Below are 12,212 nucleotides of genomic sequence, written 5' to 3' on the forward strand. Positions count from 1 at the left end.
GTTTATTGGTATGGGTGCACAGTTAATTTGGAAGTGTTGGTTGCACAGTAAGAATTAGTACCAGCTGGGCCACATAACATGCCTCACATACAGGGTGGTCCAGATCTAATTATGCAGATCCAGATCATCTGGATGACTTTGATTTATGTGGGGACGATTCCAGTTCGGCGTGAAGACGATTCTTCATGTCGTCAGTTCACACACTTCTCGATCGTCTGGGATTTTCCTGGTAATTTTCTATGTAATAAACTTAATAAGTTATAGCGTAATAAAATTTGCATAATTAGATCTAGACTACCCTATATTTATTATGACATAACATTAAATATTCAGATATGCTTGATGCAGTTCAGCTTTACAGAGGGAGATGCCTACAGTATGTACTAGACAAACAAATTCACAGTCTTTTTTTTGGCCTTTCAATACATGCATACAAAGAGAACCCTGTAGACATTCCACTGACAAAGTCTAAAATAATGATAAGCATATTGTAATATTGCTTATTTATTTTTCTTCAGTTAAAATACAGACACCGTGACTTCTCAGTGTAGAGAATTTATTTTAGAGGCAGAAAGGCTGCTTTGGCCATTTTCTCCTGAAAAAATAATTAACTAATTAAGGATATGCATTTATTAAGTGGATTTTATAAACTGGCCAATTATGCAGAAGCATTTTAAGTTCATAAAGAAAGAGGAGCTGCAGGCTCAGTATGTTCAGCATGACTGTTCCCTCAGTAATGTAATATCACTGTCCTCATTTTTAGACATGTCATGGTGTGTCACTAACACAGGTACAGTATGTGAACATAAAGGTGGCAAGGAGATGTTTTCAGCTTCTGTCAATGGTTTGGTCGATTCACTGTGTTTTATTTTTCTATTGCAGAGTAGAGAAGAATCTACAGCTCCGCGGGTGAGTCTAACAAATCCAGAGATTTGATGGCTGAATTCTAATTCTCATTTCTGTTAACCGCTCATCTTGACAAAAATGGGACAGGCTTAGAGGAACTGAGAAATCTTCAGACACTGTGACTTCATGATTTCAATTGAATGGATAGCTAGGTACAGCAGCTCTATTGAAAAACACTTTGCTGATAAACAAAGAGGTGACAGTATCTTATGAAGTGTGACATGGCTAATAACAGGCTGTTGACCATTTTCATATTCTGTGGAGTGTTAATGAGGGGCACAATGCAGGCTCCATAGCTGCTGTTCTCAACAAGGCACAATCCACTTCATGTTCCTGGCCCACAGCACAAATCTCTAAGTGCAGCCACTGAGAAGAGCACACTGAACAGTGAAGGTGGCATTATGTGACAATTTGGGCGTAGCCATATCCACTTCACCCTTGATGATTGGCTACTGTAAGGGACTTTGAAAGTCCTTCTGTTGCTAAAGTAGCCAGGAAAGGACAGAAACGTAACCCATTTTTCCCAAAGTCAATGGTGTGTGTTTTGCTGGTCATGAAACACCACACTTTTGTGAAATGTAGGCATAACGCCATATTTTGCTGTGAATTCAGTTTCATGTAAATCTGTGGCTAAACACTACCTGTCACTACATTTTTATAAGTGTATTCATCATAAAACCCTCTTAATACAGTTTTGTGAACCCAGCCAGAGCCTCTTCTGAAAGAGAAGGACACAAAGCAGGAGCTCACACTTCATGGGGTGTCAGTCCTTCACTCATGCAGACAGACAAAACACTGATATAAAATTACGTGAGAGGAGAACCGGAGTGAAGGGGGCAGACTTTAAACCCAGGAGTGAAGGGGGCAGACTTTAAACCCAGGACAATGCTAAGCACTGTGCCAGCTTTTAATCTTATCATGTTTTGAGATCAGGATTTATTGCAACAACTTTTTCCAATAGCCATTTTACAACTGCAGCATGAGCACATTAAGTGAGCTGCTCAAGGCCACACAGTCAGTTATTGAACTAGCAGCTTCAACTCTGCTCCACTTTGCTTGACAGTCTGCTGTGACAAACGCATGAAGATGTCATGGCAGTCAGCCAGTGTCATGACATGCAGCAGAGCTTGGGCCTTGTCTTTGATTCTTCTTCTAAAGGACACTCCGGAGATTGCTGAGCATTCTTCTATTATTCAATTTGTATAACACTCAGACAGTACACTCTAGTAACATGTTCTTCAGCATAGCACCCTGCACATCTTGTGGTCAACTTGTGGTCAGATTGTTTTAAAGTGCAGTTTATTGTACCCTTTGCTTCAGTCTCATCAGCTATCCAGTGTGTCTAAGGAGGAACAAACCGGAGGACCCTGGTCAGTTTTATCAATCATGTGTCCTTTTTGTTTATTAAACTAAATGATGCAGAGTGCTGAGAGTTTACTAAAAAGGAAAGAGAACTGAAAAAGTGGACAGAAAAAGAACTTGACTTATTAATGTTACAGAACAAGAAAAGAAACGTAACACAATTAGCAGCACCACAACAACAAATAAGTCAAAGTCCATAGTGAAAGTGACATCAGGATTTGGTCCTGCTCTTTAGGCCTAGTCTGCCCAGATTCAGGTTGTGTATTTGTGCATGGAGAAAAATGGATGGTTGGTGAGGGTCAGACGAAGCTCTGGTTCTTATTCTGAGATGAATTTCTTTCTTCTGTGGCGTGTGGTTGGGGGTGGTACCCAGCTGGGACATCCAGGAGGACCGGAGGAGGGTTTACGCCTCCTCCAGACCACAAGGGGACGACGGGAACTAAGCTTGGAAGCTCAACCCTATAGGGGCCCGTGGTCACCGCCAGGGAGCTCTCCGATGCCTGGAGAGCCCTGGTCCTCATCACTTCTGCCACACCCGGAAGTGATGGAGGGAAGATCACCAGGGGTACCCAGAGTGCTTCCGGGTGCGCAGCTGGTACTTCCGCCACACTGAGGAGTACCGGCGGAAGCTAATTGAGAGGCACCTGGAGCACATCCGGGTGTGTATGAAGGGTGCCGCCTCCCTCTATTCGATGGCTGGAGTCGGGAGTGCAGAGGTCGAAGTCTTGGTGGAGTGGAGTGGAGGCAGATACTGAGAGGAAGGCATTGGAGAAAGGCCTGGACTTTGGGGGAGTTTTGGGGTTGTGTGTGGCACATTTGTATATATTAATTGTAAGTAAATGTGTGTTGGGCGATTAAACCATGCTTACCTGTTTGTGTCCGGGCCAGTGTCCACACTTCATATTGGATTTTCATCACAGCAAGTAGTATGCTTTTTCAGAGCAGTGACTTTTTTAATGAGGCTGTGTGTGTGGCTCACCAACAGGAGGTGATGTGCTTCTTCTCTAATATCTGATTTTGTGACATCTTCACTACACAGTTCAATTTGTTTGGTGATTAAACAGCACATGTGGACCACTGCACAGTTAGTTATTCAGGTTTCAGAAAGAAAAAAACTACTTATGGTTTTTAAGTTCCTGAACTTCTCTTTTGCTTCCTCAGGTAATTCAAGGAGTGGCGTAGCTAGGGGCAGGTGGAAGGGGCGGTTTGCCCAGGGCGGCATTATTGGCCAAAAGGCTCAGTACAATTCGTGTGTAAGCAGCAGGATTCGGAAAAATATCAGTCATGAATGAAAAAAGTAAAATTCTCTGATTTTTATCCACAAATGCTTCAAAAATTATTTTCAGACTGTCCTTCTGTGACTGCATCAGACACAGAAGTTGAAATTTATGAGGCAATAAGAAAAATAAACATAAAAATTACACCAATAATAATTTCTAGGAAGATAAACAACTAATTTATAATTTATAATTTCAGTTCGTTATCAATCCAAATGTGTTCTTGCTCTGCACAGAAAATATTCCCACCTATCACTACACTGGTTCTGGTTTTTGCAGCGTAATTATATTAAACTATATTCTTGTCTAGTTGATGCTTATAAATAATTATATGTGAAAAATGATTGCTGTTCTCTATATATGAAATCTATGCAAAATGTATCTTAATTTTTCTCTATACATCACTTTAATTTTCCTTTTAAATAGGTTAACATTTTCAGATATGTTGGAGGGCAGCAAACTGAAGCACCAGCCCGCCCAGAGTGGCATGGCGAGCTACGCCACTGAATTCAAGGAAGGAGGGAGGGAGGAGATTTAATGTTGACTGCTTTGATTTTCTGACGTTTTCCTCATGTCTTTTTGTCTTCTTTCTTCTCCTCATTTGATGTCACTCTTGATCTGGATACTGCAAGTCCAAAGCTCATTGTGTCTGAAGACCGGAAAGAAGTGAGATACACAGACACGTGGTTGATAATGAGGGATAATCCAAAGAGGTCTGACGGCCCTTTTAGCCTGGCCAGAGAAGGATTCACTTCAGGGAGACAATGCTGGGAAGTGGAGTTTGGGGAGAGAACTGAGTGGCTTTTAGGAGTCGCCAGAGAGTCTGTTGAAAGGAAGGGGTGGGTAACATTGAGTCCAAGGAATGGATTATGGACTGTGGTGCTGATAAATGAGAATGAGTACTATGCTAACGCTGGACCCAGTGTTCCCATCCACCTAAGAGTGAAGCCTCAGACAGTGGGGGTCTCTCTGGGCTATAATGAAGGCCAGGTCTCCTTTTACAATGCCAAGTCCCACTCTCACCTATACACACTCACAGGGTCCGTCACCGAGCCTCTCTATCCATATTTTCGTCCTTGTTTTAATGACAATGTTAAAAACATGGCCCCTCTGATCATCTACCCGCTGCACACACACTGACCCCTCTGTATTAATGCTGTCTGTCCATCTCTGTGTCAGATCAGAGCAGCACAACACCAATGGAGACTTTCTTTAACGTTCAGACGATCAAAGCCCCATTGAGGTGCCCTGCTATTTGCTGCTCGTCTGATTTCTCAGGAATTCTGTGTTTAATGGAAACATCAGGATTGAACACTTTAATTCTCAGTTTAGGATTCTTAATTGGGTCTGTGTAAAACTATGGACTTCATAAAGAAATGTAAACCGCTATAGTAATTAAATATGGATACCTTAGAACTAACAGAAATGAGTACAGTTATTTTATTTTATCCTGAAAGATTGATTAAACAAAGATGGTTGTGTTTTCCACAGAATTGGATTTGTTTCCTTGAGTGTTTATATTAAAAAATGTAACAGTGGTGGCTCAACAGTCCTTATGACCCTGATGTGTCCACTTTGTGACAGTAAAAGACTGAGAACAAATGAAGAGACCTTTCATTGGATTGGCTGGCCCAGTGCGATCTCAGCTGTGGAATGGCCAATAGGTGGAGGCAGCTTGATTACTGAGGTCTCCAGGACTCTGAACAAATTCAAATCATATTATGTAACATCATCGACTATTTAATTTTGCTCTGTACTTGTAATATTTCTATTGTACTATTATATTGTATTGAGGATTACTTGTGTTCTTTTCTGTGTATTGCATTGTATTTGCCCCCTTTTTTTGACACCCATTGAATGCCTAACCTACCTGGAAAGGGGTCTCTCTCTGAACTGCCTTTCCCAAGGCTTCTTCCATTTTTTCCCTAAAAGGGTTTTTTTTTTTGGGGAGTCAAAGCTTGGGAGTTGTCAAAAGACAGGGCCTGTTAAAACTCATTGCGGCACTCCTTGTGTGATTTAGGGTAATACCAAAGTAAATTGTAGTGTATTGTATTGTATTATTGTAAGGGAGTGAGCTGTCCAAGAAATCATCAGAGACTCTAATTATCAATTTTGTAATTCACGTATCTACATCAGGGGTTGCAGGGAGCTATGCCAGAAAAATGGGGGTTGGGGGGATGGGGACAACCCTGGACAGGAGGCTAGTCCACCACAGAGCACAGGTATGGATACTGGGCCAGTTTACAGTCACCATTGACCTGACCAGCATGAGACATGGGATGAGAACCTGAGGGAACCCTGGGAGGACATGCAAAGTGCACACAAGATAGAGACCAGGCCAGGGATTCAAACCTGTGACACTAAAGATGAAAGACACAATCAGAAATCATTGTGCCGTTATACATGGCCACCAGTTAAACCAATATTAATTAACATACAGTATGATGGACTTGTATAATCAAGTGTGGACTAAAACAACATTTTATAATGTTTTGAGAAATTATCACCTATTCGAATAGGCACTTTTGCGGTAATTTGAAATAAGAAAGGAGAGGTCTGATTAAAAAAGACAGAAAACTCTGATTAAAATCAGGCATGAGTGGAGATGCCAGAATTGTCCTGTTTAAATAAAAAAATGCTTTTCATAAACTTTTTTCCAAGATGTTACAGTGACTGGTCTGAGTATCCATACCATAATGCTTAAACTCAGGTGGACTGGGCAGTCACTGATGTGGGGTGACCTGAATGGAGATCCACATTATCTGATCCAGTGTTATCCATAGGGAAAATTTAACAGTGAGTCAAATTGGAGAAAATAACAAGACATGGTGAAGAATTGAACTGGGATCAACTGTCTATGAAGGGCCGTTTAATAAGGAAGTTATCAGGTAAGCCAGAGCCATGCCGGTATATGTGGGACAATTGCTTTTCAATTAGTCACTTTTCAGGTGGCATACTTCAAATTTTCAACGAATGCTAAGGGGACCAACAAATTTGTCCACGTCGGTATGTGTTCTTCCTACGGATTTAAGCGACGCACTGTCTGTTAGTAGTTCGTGTTTTGGCGACATCTGCTGGCCATTTCATGACACTACAAGCTACGTGCTAAACGCCGGCGGCCGCTCTAGATGTTCGTTTGGGCGGGTGGTTCAGTTCAGCTGCCGCGGCTCGTAGTCTGATCACTCCGGCGCAGCCAGTTTGAATTAAAAGGTCGTCGCTCGCTCAACACAAGGCGTTCCTGGTAAGTATTCGCTTAACATGCCGTTTTAATCTTATGTTTGATTATCAGTTTTTAACAACATTTACTTTTATATTACGAACACGTGACGGGTGTGGTCATGAAATATTCTAACTTTACAGGTCATCTTGCCATTAGAAACTACTGTAAAGTTACTCTAACAAAAGTGCTTATTGGTTTTAAAAAATAACGATATATTTAGAGAACACTTTGAAAAACAAACATTTATTGTGACAAAATGAGTTATTTGCCAAGACATTTCATCTAGTGCTGGTGTCGCTGGAGTGTTGCGCATGCGCAGACTTTGATCAAAGGTCTCGGAGAAAGTCCCACATTACCCTTTAGCGTCTTGGATTCTTAGGCTGTGATAAATTGGCAGGTATTCTTCCAGTTGATACAGCTGTGTTTAACTTATCCTTGAAAGGATGCCATAAGATTACAGCAAAAGTACTTTATACCGACGTTTGCCTATCTGGTTTAAAGGATGGAGACGAATCTTTAGGAGGCAGCCTCTGACCCTCGGCCTTGTACCATTAATTTATTCCATTTTCATGTTCAGATCGTGCTTTTTTACCTTTTTAAGTAGATGTATAATGTAATGCCTTCATCTATATATAATCCATCTGTCTGTATGTATGTATGTCTGTCCGCGTTTCTTAACGGATTTAGATTGTTTTTTTTTATAATTTGCTTGAAATCTTATCGCGCTAAGTATCATAGTATGGAGGAATATTTCGGACAAATTAAATAAATAAATAAATAAATAAATAAATAAATGCGTAAATAAATACAAGTGCTGTGAAATGTGATCATAAATAAATAAATGTGTCATGAAACGAGAGCCTAAATAAATAAATGTCATTAAATGAGAGCATAAATAAATAAATGTGTCACGAAATATGTTTTTTGTTGCTTATTTATTTATTTCATTTTGTCCGTAACATTTCTGCAAACCGTCATGAAATACGACTTGAAATAAAACTGTCACTTTCACTCGTCAAAGTTGAGAGGGTGGGCTCTAACACGCCTTCTTGTTACTGATTTGTGAATGCACAAGAATTGATTAGAAAAATGCTTACTACGGCCGATGAAATGGATTCTGCCGAAGATATTACGTATTTCAGAGAGAGAATTGAGATTTATCCGAAGAAATTACAATGTTGGCGGCCCTTTTAGACTCCGATATAGATGAAACTATTTTTGAAATTATCGAAGAACAGGTGGAACGGACTCTACTACACTCCAGTTCAGGTGACACAGTTCCCTGCTCTGGACGTCCATCCTTTGACATTCCAGCAGAGTCAATGGGCAAGGAGGAACAGGATGAGCACTGCCAGAGCCCTACAGAATGACCTCCAGCAGGCCACTGGTGTGAATGTCTCTGACCAAACAACCAGAAAGACTTCATGAGGGTGACCCAAGGGCCCCATGTCCTCTAATTGGCCCTGAGCTCACTGCCCAGCAGCATGCAGCTCGATTGGCGTTCGCCATAGAATACCAGAATTGGCAGATGCACCACTGGTGCCCTGTGCTTTTTACAGATGAGAGCAGGTTCACTCTGAGCACGTGACAGAAGTGAAAGGGTCTGGAGAAGCCATGGAGAACATTATGCTGCCTGTAACATCATTCAGCATGAGCAGTTTGGTGGTGGGTTAATGATTGTCTGGGGAGGCATATCCATGGAGGGTCACACAGACCGCTACAGGCTTGACAAAGGCACCTTGGCTGCCATTAGGTATCAGGATGAAATCCTTGGACCCATTGTCAGACCCTATGCTGGTACAGTGGCTCCTGGTGCACGACAATTCCTGGCCTCATGTGGTGAGAGTATGCAGGCAGTTCCTGGAGGATGAAGGCGTCTTTGAATTCAGGGCTCTGTAGGTTGATCATTTTCATTTCCATCAAACGATGTGGCATCCTTTCGTTCCTAACACATTACCCAGACTATATCAGTATAGATATCCAGGAGGATTTCTTTTTCCCATTGAGATCTGATGTGTTTTCAAAATGTTCCTTTAATTTTTTTGAGCAGTTTATATTAATAGAATGAACATGGCATGTCATTTTCTAACCTTCTCACTCCAGACCAGGGCTATGGGAGGGTGCCGGAGCCTATCACAGCTGCCATAAGGTACAAAGCAGGAGCAAACCCTGGACAGGGTGACCATCCATTACAGGGCAAACACACACACCAAACACACACTATGGCCAAGTTAGCTTTGCCAGCTCACCTAACCTGCGTATTTTTGGATTGTGGGAGGAAACTTCCACAGCCACAAGGACAACATGCAAACTCCATGCAGGAAGGATTCGGGTAGCAAAGCACGAACATACAAAATGTAATAAAGATAATATTACCTTTTTTGTTTTCATAAAGATTTGGTTATTTGTTTAATGCATGTAAAACAGGCGATCACTTCACAAATATACTTAAACTGATCCCCTTATAACACTAACATTTATAAAAAATGATATTCCCACTTTTGCATTTTCTATTATATTCTGCCCTTCTGTTTTATCGAGAAATATTTTGTCATATTAGCTTTACATTTAGTTAAGTTTCAAATTTGTATTTAGAAAAAAATAATGCTGACATTTTAACACTTAATCCTATTTTGTCTCTGTGGGTGCAAGGCAGGAACAATCCCTGGACAGGGCGAGAGCCCATTACACGGTGAACACACACACCAGGGGCCAATTTAATATCATCAATCCACCTAACTTGCGTATCTTTGAACTGTGGAGGGAAACAGAAGCGCAATGCAATTTTAACAATACAAAATTAAGCAGAAAGATTATATATCCTATAGCAAAATACCCACGCTTCGCAGCGGAGAAGTAGTGTGTTAAAGAAGTTATGAAAAAGAAAAGGAAACATTTTAAAAATAACGTTAACATGATTGTCAATGTAATAGTTTTGTCACTGTTATGAGTGTTGCTGTCATCAAGGATTTGATTATCATTATTTCTTTCACTCAGGTTCGTATTTGGAGGAAGTGTTGTGTTCAAGTTATATTCCGTATTTGTCAACCGTTGTAAAGATACAGTAACAGGTTTCATTCATCGAAATGTTCACTACCCAAATCGGTAATTGTGAATCTAAGATGTTTATTAAGGTATTACGGTATTAAGTTGTGGATTTGCCTGCGAATATTTAGTGGTAGCGTGTCTATGAACTTAATTTAACCTTTCCCAGTCCTGCAAAGTCAGTTCACGTGAGCCGCTCGGAGTACATGCATCGAGCTTCTCAGCTGTGCTTGTGCTATCTCGTGCGATCTCACGATGTCCACGGCTTTATTTAATGTTAGCTCAGACCCGGCACTTAAAAGTTGTATCTCGCGATATCGTATTCGTCTTAGGCATGATAAACGCCAGCGGCAACGTGTCTATGAACCGAATTTAAAGTTAAGCTTTACATCCTGCCTTCCTATTCATTTTCATAAGCACAGTCCTTCACCAGCAATTTTAACTCCGTTACAAAGTGATTAAAAGTCTCGTTTATGCCCTGCGTCTTCTCATTAAACTTGTATCTCGTATTCGTCGTAGGCATGACAAACGCCAGCGGCAGCCTGTCTATGAACTTAATTTAAACTTTAGGTTTACACCGCTTCGCTTTCAAGTAGCTGCACTTATGAATATGCTTGTATGCGTCACTCGCTTCATATTCTTTTGCTGCCTTCTCAATTGTGTAACGCGTTTTTTGAGGTTTCATTCATTGAAGTGATCACTACCCAAATTGGTACTCGTGAATCTAAGATGTTTAACAGGCATTCCCGGTATTAAGTTGTGGATTTGCCTGCAAATATTTAGTGGCAGCGTGTCTATGAACGTAATTTAAACTTTAGGTTTACACCGTGCTTCGTTTCCGAAGTAGCTGCACTTATGAATATGCTTGTATGCGTCACTCGCTTCATATTCTTTTGCTGCCTTCTCAATTGTGTAACGCGTTTTTTGAGGTTTCATTCATTGAAGTGATCACTACCCAAATTGGTACTCGTGAATCTAAGATGTTTAACAGGCATTCCCGGTATTAAGTTGTGGATTTGCCTGCAAATATTTAGTGGCAGCGTGTCTATGAACGTAATTTAAACTTAAGCTTTACACCTTGCTTTCCTATTGATATGTGTACAAAGGCTTGTTCAGCGTCAGAGGGTTTCCGCAGTAGCTGCACTTATGAATATGCTAAGCACAGTCCTTCACCTGCAAATATGTAGCGGCAGCGTGTCTCCCTCACCATCTTCGTTTGCATAAGCACAGTCCCTCACCCGCGAATATTTACCTTATATGGGCAGGCACTCAATTACGTGGGAGGCGTGATGATGCGGGACGCAACTCCGCCTCACACTGCGACCGAGCTGCAGGCTATGGCCGGTATATATGTACGTAAGTAGGTTCCAGTTATGACCGTTACGCATAGAATTTCGAAATTTCCGGAAATTCATGACAGGATCTGGTCATACAGTCATACACTTTAGCCACAGGCTTAACGCCATTTTAATTTCTCTTTGATTATGCAGGGACTTAGTGTCATCGATAGGCTAAATTACATAAAGGCAACACCAATTAATGCACTGATGTATAATGGAGTTGTTTGACCTCTTTTTGTTACACACTGTTTTAAACTGCAAAACTCTTTTAAAGAAATAAATGCCTCTTGGTTTGTGGAAAACTATCCAAACACTGACATATACTGAGCAATTCCATAATGTTCAGTATAGAGCTGTTGATCACACCATGAAATAGGCTACCATAGTGACCTAATGTCAGTAAAAGTTACTTGCATATTACATATTATGTCATTGTATCAAATAAATTTATGTACAATGTTTGTATTAAACAAAACTGAATATAGCCAGTTTATTGCCTATATCATGTGTATGATGCCTATAACACTAATATATGCAACAATTGGCAAGCGACAAAACAAAGTCAAGTTAACTTTCAACTGGTAGCTTTACTGGGTATACAGCAGCTGTAGAATTTGCATAAATCAACGACAAAGATTATAATAAAGAACTTATCTTTGTGGGAAAAGAAGCAAAATACATCCATTTTAAATCATGATAGCCTTGCCATCAATTCCTGAGTTGAAAACTTGGTTAAACTAGTAAGAATACTAGGAACAAAGGATAAGAGCCTGAACTCCAGTATATTGGGAAAAAAAAAAATATATAAGTCACCGTAGTGTAACCTATGAAAAAGGCATCTGGTGTAGGCCTAGGTTTAGAAACAATGCTGGTGTTGCTCCTTGAGGTCTGATAAAACTGCATCCAGACCGATGACCGCTTTCTTTTTTTCAGCAACACTTTTACGATAGGCATTAGATTTTGTGAGCAGTGTAAAGTCCTGTTTTCTCTCAGCCTTCTCTGCTATTGCATCTGCTTCTTCTTGCATTGCCTCAATGCTAGTGATTATTTTCTCTCTCTTTG

Source organism: Polypterus senegalus, chromosome 18 (genome assembly GCF_016835505.1).
Source record: "Polypterus senegalus isolate Bchr_013 chromosome 18, ASM1683550v1, whole genome shotgun sequence".
NCBI classification, from domain to species: Eukaryota; Metazoa; Chordata; class Cladistia; order Polypteriformes; family Polypteridae; genus Polypterus; species Polypterus senegalus.